General features: G+C 42.1%; 1 pseudogene; it reads left to right on the forward strand.

Annotated features, from left to right (window-relative positions):
* Positions 1–18,975, forward strand: part of LOC118588374 — a 32,709-nt pseudogene extending 13,734 nt beyond the window's left edge.
* Positions 18,976–19,233: the final 258 nt, after the last annotated feature.

Here is a 19,233-nt window from a genome sequence, read left to right on the forward strand (position 1 = left end):
AACCAACCAACCAAACAAACAAAAACCAAATAAAGTTTGTTTGGAGTCAGAGGGCAGAGCTAGCCACTAGTGAACCATAGAGGTCTGGTCTGGAGGTTTGTACAGAGAGGAGACAGGAGGTGGTAAGGTGGGATGGAGAGAGGATTTAGGCGCTTTTGGATGGAGAAACAGGTAGGAAGCTGCTGGCGGCTGCTCCCAGCTCTCTGATCTTTCAGGTTCTTAACCCCAATATTTGACTCCTGGTTTTTTATTAATAAAGATTAATTAGATTAATGCTTCATTTGGTGTCCAACTTTTGGGGCACGAATTCATGAAATAGCCGCTTGCCAGTGGCTTTGCAGCCACTGATACATGCCGGAGCTGCACCTGCCGGAGTCACCACCCCACTGGCTAGGTTTTCCTTTCCTTCCCCAAGCCCTCTGAGTGAGTCTGGAACTTTTCTGTTTCAGCCTCTCTACAGTAATCTCCACAGGCACTTGGGCTCCAAACACCACCAGAATTAACCCCCTACCACTGGCCAGCTCTACCTTCAGGAAGCTTCTGCTAGAGGTGTTTCTTCTGCAAGATTCCCCTGTGTGCATTTTTTCAGACAGCGGGTTCCCTCTGTCACCCCAGAAATTCTGGTTCAATTGGTATAGGGTGTGGCTTGGCCCTCTCAGGCTCTTGAGTGATTCCCACTGCAGCCCTGGCTCAGAGCCTGTTGTTCCTCAAGTCTTTTCCTGGCCCCCCTCCTCCGGCTGCTGCCACACTAGGTAGTTGTCTCCACAGCCGCCAAGGAGGAACAAAATAGGGCTAGAGGTATTAATATTTCCCAAGATCAATTGCTAGGCGAAGCCCAGTATGCTGAACGGCAAAGGCAATATGAATTTGATGGCCACACCTTGGTGCTATGTCAGTTAGCAGCCTTAAATGCTTGGGACAAGGTTAAAGAACCAGAAAAGAGTTCTGAGTCCTTTACTAAAATTATACAAGGCTCAAAAGAAGCCTTCACTGATTTTTTTACAAAGATTAATCCCAGCTGTAACTAGAATAGCATCAGATCCAGAAGTCATACAACTACTAATTGAATCTTTGGCTTTTGAAAATGCTAGTTCTGAATGCAAAAGGGTGAACAGGCCTCTAAAGGCACCAATAGAGGATTAGAAAGATAGCTGATATTGGATCTCATACTTCTGATGCAACTTTAATAGGAGACGTAAACTCTAAAAGTTTTAAGAAAAGCCAAACTGTCAACTGTCTTGGCTGTGGCAAGCAAGGTCATTTCAATAGGGATTGTAGGCAAGGTGTTCCTAGAAACATTTTTTTTCCCCCAGAGATAATTAAAAAAGAAGGTCCCAGCCTTCAGGAGTATGTAGAAGGTGTGGCAAAGGCTGACATTGGACTAATGAATGCAGATAAACAAGGGAAAATGAAATAGTTTTTTGCATATTACAACATAAAGTGTATTACAGGTATACCACAACCACAATCATACAGGGCAAGCAGTTATAGAAAGATCTAATCAAACTCTAAAAGATATGCTTAATAAACAGAAAGAAAAACCCCCAGAGACAGATTGCACAATGCTTTATTAACTTTAAAATTTCTAAATACAGCCGGGTGGTGGTGGCACATGCCTTTAATCCCAGCACTCGGGAGGCAGAGCCGGGCGGATCTTTGTGAGTTCAAGGCCAGCCTGGGCTACCAAGTGAGTTCCAGGAAAGGTGCAAAGCTACACAGAGAAACCCTGTCTCGAACCCCCCCCCCCCCAAATTTCTAAATCCTAATGAGAAAGGAAACATATTGGATAATAGAAAAAACTGCTGAATTAAATCAACCTATATACTTTAAAGATGTGCTGACCTCAGAATGGAAACCAGGATATGTGTTACATTGGGGATGAGGTTTTGCTTTTATTTCCACAGGAGAAGAAAAGATATGGATACTATTAAAATTGATCAAGATTAGATTTGAACAAGAGACTTCTTGATTAGGAGGTGATAGTTCATCAAACAGCATGACCATTCAATCTAAACTAACTTATAAAACTAACAAATGCCTTTCATTTGATCAGATCTAACTTGCCAAAAGGGAAACTCCCCAAAGGTAGGGGCAGGGTTTTGTTTGTGTCTTTTCAGGAGAATGAAGGCATCCAGTTAAGGAATCTGAAGACCACTGGACAAATAAGACACGTAAAGAAAAAGGACAAATCATCCAGAAAAATGTCCCAAGTAAAAGAGAAAATTGACCTATTTGTATATCACATTTCCAAGAGAATAAAATTTCATTAATTTTCCCAAATGTTTGTTTCTGTTCTCTACAGACATATAATGCAAATGGTATTTTTGTAGCTCCAGTTCAATTGAAAATTAAAACTGGCTTTGGAATTGGAGTGTGTCTCTCTCCTTCTCTAAACCCAAGCATGCTTGTTAAAGTAAAATCCAAAATCTCTGTCTTATGTCAGAAGATTTACCTGATATGGGACAGAAGAAAAACCAAAATTAAGGGACTATTCTATTGCCACTAATCTCATAATCCTTCAGTTTTATTTTGACTCTTTAACACTTTTCTTAAGATATAAATATTATCTCAAAATTTATAAAACTAATATATATATATATATTTTAAACTTTTTGTCATGATATTAATGATCATATAGAGTACGAATTCTAGAAAAAGGCTTCATCTAGCTTCTTGTACATGATTTTGGGTTTGAATCTCTATCAGGTAACTGTTTTTGTACTCTGGATGTACATAACAAATATTGATCCTTTATTTGAGATCTGCTGCATATGCATTTAAAATGATTAAGTTTTCTGCAGTGAACCATGACCATGGCTAACAGTGACCTTTGATGAATCCAAAAGGAGGATGGGGCCCCACAATTCCACTGGGACTGTGATAACGTCACTAAGCTGACAAACACCACCCAAAGATTGGCTTTGGACTACAAACTGCTTAGGATAATTTCAAGATGGTTAGCTGAGATGGTCCAGCCTCACCGACTACTTTAGCCAAGACTTGAGACAAGCCCTGCACTTTCCCATTATGCAGAGACTGGACAATGAATGATACCTCTACCTCTCCCAGGACTTGACAATTACCTTAATTTTTTTTCAGGGTTGTCTAAAGATGCAGTTGCCCCCAGACAGCAGGAAGTAATTTTAAGAACACAACGCCCACATTCCCAAGAGGTGGTGTGGACGTTTTTTGGTCATTCAGTGGGTTATGGATATTTGCCATCGTTTAGGGGGGTTGATTACAAGTTGTTATTGGTAATGGTCAGGAAAAAAGCTGAACAAAGGAGATTAGATTCAGGGATCTCATTCTAAAAAGAAAAAGGGGCTATATAGAAATAGGATAAAAGGGTGGATTATTGAATTTTCCTTTAAACTAAAAAAGCAACTGGTAGTCTTAAGTATTTTACACTGATATAGGTTTTTGTGTATTGATACAAATTTGAGGTTATTTTTGTTATACTGTATATATGTTCCTACTCTTGTTTAAATTATTTTTATATATTGATACAAATTTAAGATTATTTTTGTTGGAGCATATTGTACACAAGTTTCTACTCTTGTTTAATGTATTGTACCTATACATCTCATTTAACAATGTAATGTAAATTTCTAGTCCTTGAAAGACTTTATTTAGGATAATAAAGAAATGCAAGTCAGTAGTTAGTCATCTATTGCAGTCAAGCTTGTAGTCATGTTAGGTGTGTTTTCAAGATCAAATAGGTATATTTTAAATAGACAGGTGGTCTTTAAATGCTTCAGAGATCTACAGAATATGACATTTGAGATGTTTGAATAACATAAGGACCTCTTTTTTAATGGCAACGAGGCATGTCTGCTCCTGGCAGCACCAATCTACTTCAGAGAAGATGATAAACCAGGCAGTGGTGGTGCACGCCTTTAATCCCAGCACTTGGGAGGCAGGCAGGTGGATCTCTGTGAGTTCGAGGCCAGCCTGGTCTACAGAGTGAGTTCCAGGAGAGGCTCTAAAGCTACATAGAAACACTGTCTCAAAAAACAAACAAACAAAAAAAAGGTCTGTGGAGATGGCTCAGAGGTTAAGAGAGTTGGCTGTTCTTCCAAAGGTCCTGAGTTCAATTCCCAGCAACCACATGGTGGCTCACAACCATCTGTAATGAGATCTGGTGCCCTCTTCTGGCATGCAGGGATACATACAGACAGAATAATGTATATGTAATAAATAAAAAAATCTACCCCCCCCCAAAAAAAAGACCCAGAGAAGATGATAGGCATTGAAAAAACTCCATATGGAGTTTACTTTCTTTGTGGCAAAAATTAGCCAGTGGGCAAGAATTTGCCTCAACTGCTGACAGTATGCTGTCTAAATTGGACAAGCAGGATACAAAAGAAAGTGACTGCCAAACATTGCCAAGATAAGGCAGGACAGTCCTTCAAAAATCCTGCTTCATGGTAGAGTCTGTCAGATAGTCTATGCCTGTAGGCCAAAGATGGATGCCCCAATGTTACAGAGGAACTTTGGGTGACTGTCCAGGCAGCCAACTGTTTCTGTCATTTCTTAGTTTTGAAAGTTGTTTATTATGTCACTCTCAGGTCTCTGATGGAGTTGAAGACTAGATAGTTATAGTTTTTCTTGTTACCAGACTCAGAAAAGAAACTCACAAAAGTGATGTAAAGTGTATAAGGTTGAGATACATACAAAGATAGTTTTGGTTGGTAATGCAAGTTAGGATAGAAAATGAATTAGGTACAACATTTTGGAATTAACCAAGATAGGATAGCTAATGGAGTATTTTCTCTGAATGTGTCAAATGCTGTGGACTAGATATTGTTAATGCAATTCTTGCATGTATGCATTTATATATAGTTATTGTATTTATTGTATATAGTTTTACTATGTTAGTTAAAACCTTCACTTTTTACTGAGACAAAAGCAGGGGAATGTTCTGTGATATTCTGATTGTGTTCTGATAAATAAAGCTCGCTTAGAGTCATAGGGAAGAGCTAGCCACTAGTTGACCATAGAGATTTGGAGGACTGTAGAGAGAGGAGATAGGAAGTGGTAAGGAAGGGCTGAGAGAGGATCTGGTCTCTTTTGGACAGAGGAATGGAAGAAGTAGGAAGCTACTGGCGGCTCTTCCTGGTTCTCTGATCTTTCAGGTTCTCACCCCAATATTTGACTCCCGATTTTTTATCAATAAAGATTAATTAGATTAATGATTCGTGTTGTATTTGTTAACTTGGTGTTTTTGTGGGACTCTTTAACTATATGAGTGGGTATGTCTTTGAATTTTTTCCCTGCTTGGGGGACTCTTTTTCTCCTTTTGAGTACCTTGTTGAGCCTTGGTGTAAGGCCATTTGCCTTGTCTTTCTGAACTTGTTTTTATCATGTTTGGTTGTTTCTTGAAGGTTTGTTCTTTTCTTTTCTTTTTTCTTTTTTTTCTTTTTGGTTTTTCAAGACAGGGTTTCTCTGTGTAGCTTTGCACCTTTCCTAGAACTCACTTGGTAGCCCAGGCTGGCCTCGAACTCACAGAGATCCACCTGCCTCTGCCTCCCGAGTGCTGGGATTAAAGGTGTGCGCTACCACCGCCTGGCTGGTTTGTTCTCTTCTGAAGGAAGACAGAATTGGAGTGGGTCTACAGAGAAGGGAAGTGGAGGGGACTGGAAGGAGTGGAGGGAGAGGAAATTGTTCTGGGAACTTAGTATGAGAAAGGAATCTATTTTCTCTTTTTTAAAATTTTTAATTAATTTATTTTTAAAATTACACTCATGATATTCATTAATTACACTCATGATACTAATTACATTTGTGGTATTCATTATATTCATGATATTATATCCTGATACTACTGTCCATTTGTGGAGTTTTTCCATCACACAGATCAGAGATTCTGTTCTTAGGAAATCATTGCTCTATATTCCTTTCTTCTCCATCTTGAGAAAACATCTAATCTTTCTGTCTGTATGAATTTGGATATTCTATATATTTCATGTAATATAATCCTATAGTATTTTTCCTTTTTTTGAATGTAAAAACATTTTATGTACAACTTCAGGAGAAATAATACACAGATAGCTTGAACACAAAACAGGTTTTAATTCAAAAGTCCAGGGTTATTTTAAACAGTAAAATATTTTCTCTGTAGAAAATGGTATAAATGATAACATTTCCCAATAAGCCCTTTTAAGCCAAATGATAGTTGAATTATACATATAAATATTGATTAGATTCTGGGATACAGAAGAAGCCTATCTTCATCTGTTCGGAGAGCCATATTTTACTTAAGTTGTGTAAGTGAGATTCCTATTCATCTTCCCCTTCACTGTTTGATTTACGGCAGACATTTTTCTATAGGCTAATCCATAGTCTAAAAAGATTTTAGCCTCCTCTTCTGAAAGTACAGCCAGCATATTCTTTCATCAGCTTGATACAGTACAAATTCTTATCCTAATAGTAAAATGTTTCACTGAAGCTTGCCCAGTGATTGGGCAAAACCAAAACTTATAAGCCACAGTCATCCTAGGGTCCCCCCTGCTAGATAGCCTCCCTGGATCTGTGGGTTGCAGTCTGATTGCCCTTTGCTTTATGTCTAGTATCCACTTATGAGTGAGTACATACCATGTTTGTCCTTCTGAGTCTGGGTTACCTCACTTAGGATGATATTTTCTAGTTCCATCCATTTGTCCAGGCAAGTTTTATTTGTTAGAGTACAAAGTATCACAACATTCCCCCAGCAATTTTTCCTTGGTACTGGGGAATCTGTCTAGTCTATTGAAACCTCTGTGTGTTGATGGTCAATCTCGGTGTCTATACATACAAGTGTTTCCCAGAAAGCAGTTCTGTGGGAGGGTCTAAAACCAGCCCTGGCTTCTTCATTTTTCATGGATTGATATGAGACAGAAGCCAGGCAAGTTAGAGGAGGCTTGGGGTGTGTTGTATGTAGCTCCTCCTTTTGACCCTACAGTGTGGGAGATGGTGGTGGCTGTAGCTCCCTTCAGATCTGTGGTTTGAGAAGGCCCATCTTTGTCCTCCATCTAGAAAGGTACAAAATACTCTGTTACTGTCAAGTGGAGGTTTGCTGAATGCAGAATGGGCCTGTCCTGCTTGAATGACCCAAATTCACATGCTGTCATCCCATAATTTCAGATGAACTGGGTTCTTTAGGAGTATTTACATTCTGAGGGGATCAACCTCATGAACAGGATAAATGATGTGATAAAATAACACCTTGGGAAGGTTCTCTTCATGAGCCAGGAAGTATCCCCCAACAGACAGGAAGCAGAGAGGATCTTGAACTTGGACCAATAGCCTCCAGATCTGAGAGAAAGCATGTGAGAACTTCTGTTCATGCGAAGCCACCGGCCTAGGTCATCTTGTTTTAGCAGCCCACGTGTGTTCAGATAGTTCCCGGGGATGAGGATCCTGGAGACACTTGGTGAACTCCAGGGAAAGAGTACTGACGGGAAGCACCACCGTAGACGCTCTCTAAGCAGAAATCACCGGGGTCTGAGCCCCCACAGAAGTGGCTGGGGGTGACTGTCAGTGTGCTCCTGTCCCTTTCAGGAACAACTGATCCTGTAAAGGTAGGAGGCAGGAGGCCCGTGCAAACCGTCATGTTTTTGAAGTATCTTAGAGATCCATGTGTGTGTTTCAGTAATTCCTGGCCTCCATGTCCCCACAGTTAGACATGTGTTATCATTACATCTCCAGGGCAGTCCCTCTGAGGGGTAAACATTTGAGAAGATGTTCACGTTCTCATCATCCCGGAGGATCAGTGACATTAGTGTAAGAGCCTGTTGGTGTGAACTGGCTCCCGTCCACCATGTAACATCATGGTGGTTATCACTCACTTCTATTCTACAGTTCACCTTTAGGAGTGGTTTGATTTCTTTAGTGATATTCCAAGGTTTTGTGAGTTTTCTTGCTGTTGATTTATGGTTTTATTTCTTTGTGGTCTGATAGAATACAATAAGGCACTTCAACGCTGTGTTTGTTGAGTCTTCTTTGTGTCTTAACATGTGACGTGTTTTAGAGAAAGTCCTATGGGCTGTGAGAAGAACTTGTATTATTCTGCAGTGTTTGGATGGAATGTTCTGTAGAGGTCCATCCAGTCTGTTTGACCTGGGATGTTATTTAACACTAAGGTTTTTTGTTCATGTTTCTGTTGGGATGACCTGTATGTTGGTCAAAGTGGAATATTTAAGTCACCTACTATTACTGCATTGGGATTAATATGTATCTGTAAATGTAGTATTTGTTTTATGGAACTGGGGACATGTTTGGTGCATCTATGTTGAGAATTGTAATGTCCTCCTGATGTGGCTCCCCTAATAAGCCTGAAGTGGCATTCTGTATCTCTTTTGATTTGGTTTGGTTTGAAGTCCATCTTATCTTGTTCACTAGTTCCATTGTCTTTTAGCCTCTTTTTCACCCCAAGATAGGGTGATGTTGAAGTTTGCTTTCTGGATGCTGCAAATAGATGGATCCTGTGTTTGAATCTGGTCTGCTGTTCTGAGCCTTTTGATGTCAGAACTGAGACAGTTAATATTCAGAGTGAGTATTGAAAGATGTCTATTAGCTGTTATCATGTAATTGATTTTGTAGTATTTGCTTTCTATCATCTTTTGTGTTTTTTTACCCTTGTACCCTCTTAGGTGTGTTTATTATTTTATTGAGTCCAAAGAATTCCTTCCAGGATCTTCTATGAAATGTGTTAGTAGTCATAAATGCTTTAGAATGATTTTATCATGAAACACTTTTTTCTTTCTCCATACTTTATGACAGTTTTACTGAGAATTACAGTCTGGGTTTGTAGTTAGAGGCTTGAAGAACTTGAAATCCTTCACGAATGCTCTTCTGGCTTTCACACATCTACTGTGAAATCATCTGGCTCTGGCTCTGGTGGCTCTGGTGGCTCTGGTGGCCTGCCCTTCATGGTACTTGTTCTCTCTTGCAGCTGCTAGTACATTGTCTTAGTTCTGTGTGTGTAATGTTTTAACGATAAGATGAAATGGGAGATTTCTTTCCTGGTCCGATTTAGTGTTTATGTGCTTCTTGTGCTTGGATAAGTGTCTCTTTCCCTAGACTTGGTGGATTTCTGCTTGGATTGTATTGAAAATATTATCTATGTCTTAGATTCCTAAGATTTGGTCTTTGAGTGGTTTCTCAAGGATCTTGCACGTTCCCTTTGTACTTTTAAAAAACTTTACCATTGTCCTCAATCAATGTTCCTCTTCCTGTCCTTCCCCTGCAAGCCTGTGTTCTGTCCTTCTGAACGTCCATTCTGTTGATGAGGCTGCCCACTGAGCTTTTTATTTGACTTAGTAACACTTTCATGTCCTACATCATTTCACTTTGTTTTTCCTTCAGTATTTCTGTCTCTGTCAAGTTTATTTTCATCTCCTGTGTTGGCTCCTCCTCCCCACTTTTTTTGTAAGGGTTGGGTTTCATGACAGGGTTTCTCTGTGTAGCCCTGGCTGTCCTGGAACTCACTCTGTAGCCCAGGCTGACCTTGAACTCACAGAGATCCGCCTGCCTCTGCCTCCTGAGTGCTGGGATTAAAGGCGTGCGTCACTGCCACCTGATTGACTCCCTTATTTCATCCAGATGTTTGTGTTTTTATGGAATTCATTCGAGTTTTGAGTCCTTTTAAAAAAACAATATTTATATGCATTCTTTTCAATTTTTGGTTCAGAATTTCATCTAGTTTCTCTTCATTCAGAGTCATTACTCTGGGATCAGTAGTTTCTTTTTGTTTTGAAAAACTCCTTATTTTATGTGTAGGAGTGTTTTACCTGCCTGTATGTCTGGACCACGCCTGTGCCTAGTTCCTGGGGAGACCAGAAGAGAACATCAGATCCTTTGAAACTGGAGCTACAGAAGGTTGTGAACTGTCTTGTTAGAGTGCTGGGAATCAAACCTAGGTCCTGCGCAAGAGCAGTCTGTGTTCTTAACCACAGAGCTCAACCCATTTCTTCAGCTGGGATCAGCAGTTTCGTAAGGACTCATGTTTCCTGTAATTTTTGGTTGGGGCTTTTACATCAGGAGGTAGACTGTTGATTTTTAAAAAAAAATAAAAGCTCATGTACTGGCTGGTTTTGTGTGTCAACTTGACACAAGCTAGAGTCATCAGAGGAAGGAGACTCAGCTAAGGAAACGCCTCCTTGAGATCCAGCTGTAAGGCATTTTCTCATTTAGTGATGGGTGGGGAAGGGCCCAGCCGGTGGTGGGTGGCACCATCCCAGGGCTGCTGCTCCTGGGTTCTACAAGAAGGTGGACTGAGCAGGTCAGGGGAAGGAAATAGTAAACAGCACTCATTATGTGGCTCTGGCTGTCTTGGAACTCACTATGTAGACCAGGCTGGCCTCAAACTCACAAAGATTCACTTGCCCATGCCTCCCAAACGCAGGGTTCAAAGGTGCGTGGAACTACACCTGGCGGTGTGTAAAAGGCCTTTAAAGACAACTTTTTTTTTTTTTTTTAGATTTTCCAAGACAGAGTTTCTCTGTGTTGCCCTGGCTGTCCTGGAGCTTGCCAAACTCTAACACACATGAAATAATCTCTGGGAAAAGACTCAAGACAAAATCAAACAGTACAACATATTCTAGCGTATCTGAATCATGAAGGGGGTAGAACTTTGAAGGACAGACCACAGATTCCTTGCGGTGCCTATCCTGCATTGCAGAGGAGGTCAAAGATGTCTTCTGACCGGTGATTCTCAGAGCATTTGGTGAGCCTGTGATCTCCTCTGGGTGTACTTCCAGCCTCCCGCTGTGCTTCTCATCTCTGAGAAGAGGGAGTGCTAGAACCAGAAAAGAGGAGTTATAGTTTAAAAAAAATCAACAAACAAAACCTCAAATCCTGAGCTGTCTGTGCGCTTTGTTTCTGTCATGCTGGAGACAGAATTCAAGGCTTTGTACAAGCCAGCCGGGACTGTGGCTGAGCTGTATACTCCGCCCCAAGGCTGAGCTGTTTAAATTGCTTAGTTTTTTTCTGGGTTTTTTTTTTTTTTTGTTTGTTTGTTTGTTTCTGTTTTTGTTTTGTTACAGGGTTTCTCTGTGTAGCCCTGGCAGTCCTGGAAATTGCTCTGTAGACCAGGCTGACCTCTAATTCAGATGGGTCTGTCTCTGCCTCTGGAGTGCTGGGATTAAAGGCATGCACCACCACCAACTGGCTAAATTATTTATTTATTTGGAACAGGATATCACAATATAGCTTGGGATAGCCTGGAGCTGGCTATGTAGATCAGGCTTGCCTTGAACTCATGGAGATGCACCTTCCTTTGCTTCGTGAAGTCTGGAATTAAAGGCCTGTGCCACTGTACCTGGCAAAGATTAAGCTATTTAAAGGAATAATAAACTTTTTTTTTTCACATCAGGGTATCTCTATGTAGCCCTGGCTGTCCTGGAACTCACTTTGTAGATCAGGCCATCCTTAAACTCAGAGATCCACCTGCCCTCTCCTCCCCGGGGATTAAAAGGCATGTGCCACCATGCCAGGCAATAAATATTTCTTAAATCTCCGAACAAATTAAAATATATACATCTCATGCAAACAGGTGGGACCACGTGGCACATGTATGCCTCCAGCTCTGTCCCCTACAGAGGGACCACAGAGAAGATCAGGTCCTAAACCAGCTCCGATTTCACCAGATAACCCCTTCTCTTCTCTCTGTGTACACAGCGCCTTGATTTTAACCTAGTGAAGAGAAACCCTTTGCCGGGAAGCCTCTCACTCAGAATCTGTGTGGAGAAGTTCCAGGAGGAGTTTGGAAGGTGTGCTTATTTTTAGCTAATAGTGTGATTGGCAGTGCAGTCTTTACAAAGGAGTGGATTGCCAGAAAAGATATTGAGGCGTCTCCCTTACCATGCATTCATTGTGGAAGGTTCTGGATGCCTAGAAAAATATAATTAGAACACGATTTAGTTTTTTTTTTCTTTTAGTAATTCATCATGGTGTTTAATTACACCTCCAACATGTCACATAGGGAGGCTTACAGCAAAAGCACATGATTTAATTTTACAAATACCACACATACAACTAAATCTCAGACATGTCTAGCACAGTCCAGGACCCTGTGAGCAAAGCTTGGCTTCCCTCTACTGAGGACAGAAAATGAATGAGTAGGTTCCAGAAGCTTATTTATTGTACAGAGACTGTGACCTGGACTTTGGGTAGCATCTTCCACAGGGTATTGTAACACAGCAATATTGTGCCATTAATTAACAAATGATGCTAACTTCAGCCTCCTAAGTGCTGGGATCACAGAAATGCACTGCCCCCACGAAACTCAACTTGCCTAGGTTTTGAATTAGTGAAAGACTGGCCTGGAGAGATGGGTCATGGCTAAGAATGCTTGCTGCTCTTGCAGACAACAATTCCTAGCACCCACATGATGGCGCACAACCATCCATAACTCCGGTCCCAGGGGATCTGATAACCTTTTCCAGACATGCATGTGGACCACAGGCATACATGCAGATGACAAAGCACTCATGCACATAAAATAATAAAATAAATAAATCTTAAAATGTTGAAGGTCCTCCTTGGCTAGATAGTGAGTTGAAGGCCAGCCTGGGCTACATGAGACCATGGCTCTGTATGATTGAATATGAAAAAAAAAAGATTGAATACGAAAAGCAAACAAGTAGCCATTGTTGCTATTCAAATAGGGTAGCAGATAAATATATAAATTCAAAAATTAATAACCCAAGTGATTATGAGTATGATCAATGTCATGGGATAAAGTGATTGGCACTCAAAATCATGGGAGGTGAAAAGCTACTTCAGAGTCATAGATTGGCTAGGGGAGAGCTTTATTTTATTTTTTTGTTTTTTCGAGACAGGGTTTCTCCGTGTAGCTTTGCACCATTCCTGGATCTCGCTCTGTAGACCAGGCTGGCCTCGAACTCGCAGAGATCTGCCTGTTTCTGCCTCCCAAGTGCTAGGATTAAAGGCCTGCGTCACCACTGCCCAGCGGGGAGACCTTTTTATAAAAAGATTTGTTGCCAGGCAGTGGTGGCACATGCCTTTAATCCCAGCACTTGGGAGGCAGAGGCAGAGGCAGGCAGATCTCTGTGAGCTCAAGGCCAGCCTGGTCTACAGAGCAAGTTCCAGGACAGTCAGTGCTACACACAGGGAAACCTTATCTCAAAAAGCCTTAAAAATTTTTTGTTTATTTTTATTTTATGTGAATGAGTGTCCTGCGTGTATGTTTGTGCATCCCTGGTGCCCCTGAAGAGGATGGGAGTTACAGATGGTTGTGAGCCTCCCTCTGGGGACTAAGGAACCAAACCCGGGTCCTCTGTAAGAACAGCAAGTGCTCGTAACTGCTGAGCTATCTCTCCAGCCCCCAGGAAGGATTTTTCTAAGGAAACTCATAAACAGAGACTTTGTGGATAAGAGGGAGTCAGGCATGTAGAAACTGAGGTCTATGATGTGCAAAGGCCCTGGGGTAGGAAGAAACTTGAATTGTTCCTAATTTCCTAGCGGAAACCTGGAATACTGGGCTTGGTGGCCTTAGAGGAAAGTGCAAAGAGAGGCTGGGAGGAGAGAAGGGATCAGACTTCCTCAAGTTGTGCAGGGGACGCCCTGAGCTTGCACGACTGATAAAATGTAAGACTCCCAGTTAAACTTTGGATGAGCAAGAAATACAATTTCATGACTAGGGATGTAACTCGGTCGAATGCTAGTCCAGCATGTGTGAAGCCCTGGGTTCAATCTCTAACATCACATAAAAGTAGCCCAGATGTGGTAGTGCACACCTGAGGTCCCAATACTGAGGAGGTGGAGGCAGGAGGGTTGGGAGCCCAGTGTCATTCTTTGCAACACAGGGACTCTGAGGCCAGTCTGGCTGTATGAGATCATGTCCCCCCCCCAAAAAAAAAATGGTTTTAGTGTAAGCATGTTCCCTAAATTCCTAGAAATATGCTAAAAATGACTCATTATTTTTCTGAAATTAAAATTCAACTGGACATCCTGTTACCAGTAGAGGTCTGGGCAGAGTTTCCAGGTCCTTGGTCTCTTGTTCAAAGGACTTACATAGACTCACACAGATTTGCAAAAGTACCAAGGAAACTTTATTCAAAGCCCATGTGGGGAGAGCGGTGGCTGCCGCTTGAGTGCCCAAGGCCACTGCGATTTACTTACTTTATCTCCCCATCCCTTTGTGGTTTGAGACAGTCTCACGTGGTCCAGGCTGGCCTTGAACTCATTATGTAGCTGAAGATAACCTTGTACTTTTGATCCTCCTGCCTCTACTTCCCAAATGCTGGGACAACAGGCAAGTTGCACTATGCCCAGACTCTGCTTTGACTCAATTTCTGTCTGTCTATCTATCTATCTATCTATCTATCTATCTATCTATCATCTATCTATCTATCTAGTGTGTCTCAAGTCTGCTTATGCATGAGCCACAGCATGCATGAGAAGTCAGAGGACAGTTTACAAGAGTTGGTTCTCTCCACCCTGGTCTACATAGTGAATTCCAGGACAGCTAGGACTGTGTGGGTCCCAGGGATCGAATTCAGGTCATTAGGCTTGGTGGCAAGTGCCTTTACCCTCTGAGACATCATCTTCCTTCCTTCCTTTCTTTCTCTCTCTCTCTCTCTCTCTCTCTCTCTCTCTTTTTTTTTTTTTTTGAGACAGGGGTTTACTGTGTGCCCCGGCTTTCCTGGAACTCTCTTTGTAGACCAGGCTGGCCTTGAATGCAGAGATCTACCTGCCTCTGCTTCCTGAGTACTGAGATTAAAGGCATATGCCACAACCACTCAGCCACCTTCTGACACATCTTGCTGACCCATTTAAAAAATAAAATTGAGTTGGGCATGGTGGCCCATACCTTTAATCCCAGTACTCAAGAAACAGAGGCAAGTGGATCTCTGTGAGTTCAAAGCCACCCTGGTCTACATTGTGAATTCCAGGACAAAGAGACCTTGTCTCAAAACAGACAAACAAACAATAAATAATAAAATAAAATTGGGGTGAAATTCACATCACATAACATTAGCATTAACTCTTTTTTTGGGGGAGCAGGTGACAAGTTTTTCTGTGTAGCCCTGGCTGTTCTGGAACTCCCTCTGTAGGCCAGGCTGGCCTCGAACTCACAGATCCATGTGTCTCTGCCTCCCAAGTGCTGGGATTAAAGGTGAGTGCCCCCGCCACACAGCAAAACACTAACCACTTTAATGTGAACAGTGCCTTGGCAGTTAGCATCAGAAAGGATAGCTTATAAGCATGTCAGCACTGCCCACAGGATTAACTCCATTTCCCAGACCCACTGGCCACCAAAGGTCCTGCCTGCCCTCCTCCATCACCATTGGCCCATTCCTTTCCTTTGGTTGGTCTTTGCTTTCACTTCCACCTTGTAATAAAGTTTTAATGAGCAGTCAATCAGAGATAATGAATACTAGGCCATGTACTCCTAGGCAATAGCTTTTAAAAAAATGTTTTTATAGCCGGGCGGTGGTGGCACACGCCTTTAATCCCAGCACTCGAGAGGCAGAGCCAGGCAGATGTTTGTGAGTTCGAGGCCAGCCTGGTCTCCAAAGCGAGTTCCAGGAAAGGCGCAAAGCTACACAGAGAAAACCCTCAGGAAAAAAAAAAAGTTTTTATTTGTGTGTCTGTGTTTGCCTGCTTGTGTATAGATACATGCAATGCCCCCAGAGGCCAGAAGAGGGCACCAGACACCCAGGAACTGGAGCTACAGCTGGTTGTGCAACTCCATATGGGTACCAGGAACTGAACTTGGATCCTCTGCAAGGTCTCGTAGCTCTCGTACACTTCAATGGCACACAGACCAATGAATCCAAAGTAGAAAGACAGTGAAGAAGCCAACAGTAACTATAGAGTATCAGAGTGAAAATTAAACATGGCTGAGTATAGCTATCGTAGTTCATCTACCTTTCACGTCACTGTTGCCACGCATGGTGGCACACACCTTTAATCCCGGTACTAGGGAAGTGGAATTAGGCGGGTCTCTGTGAGTTCTGGGCCAGCCTGGTCTAGCGACTGAGTTCCCAGCTAGCTGAAGCTCCATAGTGAGAGTCTGTTTAAAAACAAAAAAGTGTCATAATTACCCAGGGTGAATTTCTAGAAAATGTAGCTGTTGGATGAAGGAATGAACAATTCATACCTTAATTTATTAATTTGCTTATTTTCTTTTTGTTTTTAAACAAAACGTTCAATTGTCCTTTTATTTATTTTTGAGAATTTACCGCCACGCACCCCCCCCCCCCTTTTAGACAGGGTCTCTCTACATAGGCCTGGCTCTCCTGGAATTCACCATGTAAACCAGGATGGCCTCAAAGTCACCTAGATCCACTTGCCTCTGCCTTCCAAGTGCTGAAATCAAAGGCCTGGGGCACATTGCTTGGCCCCAAGTTTACTAACTTATTTATGAAGTGACTGAGTGTATTGCCTGCATGCATGTCTGTGAACTTCATGTGTGCAGTACTAAAGGAGGCCAAAAGAGAATATCGGGTCCCCTGGTACCGGATACAGGCAGTTTTGAGACACCATGTGGTTTCTTGGACTCCAACCCAGGTAACCTGGAAGAGCAGCCAGTGCTCTTAGCCATTTAGCCATCTCTCTAGATGGCTTTTCTTTTTGTAATTCATGCTCTGCAATTTCCTGCCTTTATTATTTATTATTCCTGTCACCCAATAATATTAAGTTACAGACCTTCTCATTTCACTTAATATAATCTCTTTGGGGTGTGGCGGGGAGGAGGGTTGAGACAGGGTTTCTCTGCGTAGTCCTGGCCATCCTGGAACCCACTCTGTAGACCAGGCTGGCCTTGAACTCACAGAGGTCTTCCTGCCTCTGCCTCTTGAATGCTGGGATTAAAGGCGTGCGCCACTGCCCGGCTTGGGAATTATATTCTTTGCCAGTTCCTCTATGTCATTTTTATCTGGTCCTTCTTTGCCCTGTGGAGATTTTCTTAGTTATATGAATTAGTGAGCAAGCATGGGTTTGAAGCAAATTCAGGATACGGCTACTTCAAAAACTGGGCAAAGTTTGGCTGGTGACACAGTTCAGTTGGTAGAGTATTTGCCTGGCACACACAGGCCTTGGTTTGATTGCCAGCATCACCCATACTGGGTGTGGCTGTCCAGGTCTGTAATCTCAGCACTCGCAGGTATAGGCAGAATGACCAGAAGTTCAATGGCATCTTCTGCCACTTTGCAAGTTCAATCCCCAGTGATGAATAGATCAGTTTTAGTGTTGCACATTTGTAATCCCAGCACTCCGGAAGTGGAGGTAAGAGGGTCAGGGGTTCAACGTCATCCTGGCTACATAGGGAGTTTGATTGATTCTGTGAGACCTTGCCTAAGAAAAAGGAAAGAGAGAGAGAGAGAGAGAGAGAGAGAGAGAGAGAGAGAGAGAGAGAGAGAAAGGAAGGAAGAAAAGAGAAGAAGAAGGTGGATTTGTGAGTGAATTTCTGTGTTATGTTCACATCTTTTCCTCTAGAACATTGTTTTGTTTTGTTTTTAATTTTCAAGTTTCTCCTCTGCCTTACAGATGCAAAGAGAATGATGCAAATATAAATAGATCTCACTTACTTGAGATCTGGCAAAACATGAATGAAAATATGACATTCAAGGTCTTTATTAACCAGTGGCCGAAAGCCTTTGAAACCATTTCATCTGTCATTGGCATTCTGTGAGAGGGTAACCTAAAAATATCTGTCGGCTCCCCAGCAGGCCATTTGTCAACAGCACAGAGTAATTATAATGAGCTTTATTGACATCATAAAAATGGGATGCCAGGTGGTGTCCATTTCCACTTATTTAATTGAAGAAATGGGAGATTGTGTAATGTGGGGCAAACTCAGCCATCTGTCAAGCCACAATATGATGTTGTCATAGCTGTGACCTTGACTCCTCAGACGACCATTGAACAGGAAAAGAATGTTATGATGTGAGTGACTGGACTGACTAATTTTCTTCTAATGCCAACAGAGAGAATGAACCGCTTCAGCACGGTCTGCTCCCGAGTTGGGTGGTTGTGAGCAAATCAACCTGAACACTGCAAAATCATAAGCTAGGATACTGAAAAAGGTGAAGAGTCATGAAATGCTAGTCTACAGCCTTTTGAAGTCAGCGTCAACCGATGTAAAACGGAGATTTTCTATAAAACAATAAGTGAAGTCATACTACAGACCATTTTTGACCCTGTGACTCAAGATTCAAGTATCAAAAATAACATTTTATTTTCAAAATTGTGTGTGTGTGTGTGCCACATCTGTACGTGGATGTGATACTGGTGAAGTCCCGCAGAGGGTCGGGAGTTACGGTTTCACAAGGCACCTGCCAAGGCTTCTAGGAACTGAACTTGGGTCTACAGGAGCAGCAAGTGCTCTCAAGCCCTGAACCGTCCTTTAGTCCCCTAAACCTTGGATTTGAAGCATGAATTGGAAAGCACATTTCCATACTAATTATACAAAACTTAGAATACTGGTGAGGTACTTTTCATAGTGAATTTTATTTCTACAAAATGAATATATTCCAATAGCTTACTCAAAGGATGTAAGAAAAACTATTTGCAATATATGATTTGTTTTCTGTCTCTTAAACTGTAATTAGCTCTTTTAGCAGGACCTGCCAAAACAGATCATTTTTCCACCAAAGCTGTGAAGAACGTAGCCTGGGTCATCATTAAGAAGTTCTATTCACGCTGCATCAATTTCCACACCAGTAAGTGCTTGTGCAAGAAGAGCAAACAAGCAAGTCCCCAGCAAGATGGCAGGCCATGCCACACATCTGATGAAGTGGGTTCAGAGAGGACCTGGGAGAGGTATTTCCATCAAGCTGCAGGAGGGAGCGAGAGGAGAGATAATTGTGTTCCTGAGGTCTCAGCTCTGGACTGGATGATCCTCGAGGTAGATCTTAACACCAAGGAAACGCTTGAAGCTTCTGGATGTCGGTGGTCTCCCCAGCCTGCACATCACTCTGACCTACAGCTGGAATGAATTTCAAAACAGCACGTGGAAAGAGTTGAAGCTTTCCTGCTGTGATCTAATATTTTCAAGAAACCTGGAGACAACGACAAATTTCATTTTCTTCTCTTATTATCCTGTGTGAGCGAGTGTGGGCGCACATGCTACAGAAGTCATTTCTCTTTTCCACTGTTGGATTGCTCAGGAAACCTGACTCACTTTTAGGGCAAGCACCTTCACTGCTGGGTCGTCTCACTGGCCCTCTTCTGTCTTTCAGTTCTCGTTAGACTAAATAGACATGACCACCCTTGTGCATGCCC

The sequence above is a fragment of the Onychomys torridus genome, chromosome 8 (genome assembly GCF_903995425.1).
Source record: "Onychomys torridus chromosome 8, mOncTor1.1, whole genome shotgun sequence".
Classification (NCBI taxonomy): domain Eukaryota; kingdom Metazoa; phylum Chordata; class Mammalia; order Rodentia; family Cricetidae; genus Onychomys; species Onychomys torridus.